Below are 251 nucleotides of genomic sequence, written 5' to 3' on the forward strand. Positions count from 1 at the left end.
AAACCTCCATCCTCTCCCCTCCGCCTCCCCCGCGCCTCGGCTTGCCCGCCCCCCGCCGCCTCGCTTTACCTTCGGAAAGAAGCGCGCCGAGGCCCCGCTCACCCGCCTTCGCGCGGCGGTTCCGCCCCGCTAGGCCCCGTCCCCCCGCTTCGGTGGGCGAGGGAGGCGGCGACCCGTCGCCCTCTCTTGCCCTCACCGTGCGTGCGGCGTCGGGCACGCCGCTCGCGTCACGCCGCGTCACGTCGCGGCGC

At 76.9% G+C, this 251-nt stretch overlaps 1 protein-coding gene across 6 annotated transcripts in view; it reads right to left on the reverse strand.

Annotated features, from left to right (window-relative positions):
- The window catches only part of LYRM1 (LYR motif containing 1), a 28,726-nt gene extending 28,511 nt beyond the window's left edge, over nucleotides 1–215 (reverse strand). For 3 of the 6 annotated variants that reach the window (XR_012654542.1, XR_012654543.1, XR_012654541.1), the window contains exon 1: nucleotides 70–215. The gene's annotated coding sequence lies outside the window, so the exon portion shown is untranslated. The remainder of the gene's footprint in view (nucleotides 1–69) is intronic. The other 3 variants (XM_075058481.1, XM_075058480.1, XM_075058479.1) reach the window with 2 other exon arrangements.
- Nucleotides 216–251: the final 36 nt, after the last annotated feature.

This window comes from Buteo buteo, chromosome 27, assembly GCF_964188355.1.
Source record: "Buteo buteo chromosome 27, bButBut1.hap1.1, whole genome shotgun sequence".
Lineage (NCBI taxonomy): Eukaryota > Metazoa > Chordata > Aves > Accipitriformes > Accipitridae > Buteo > Buteo buteo.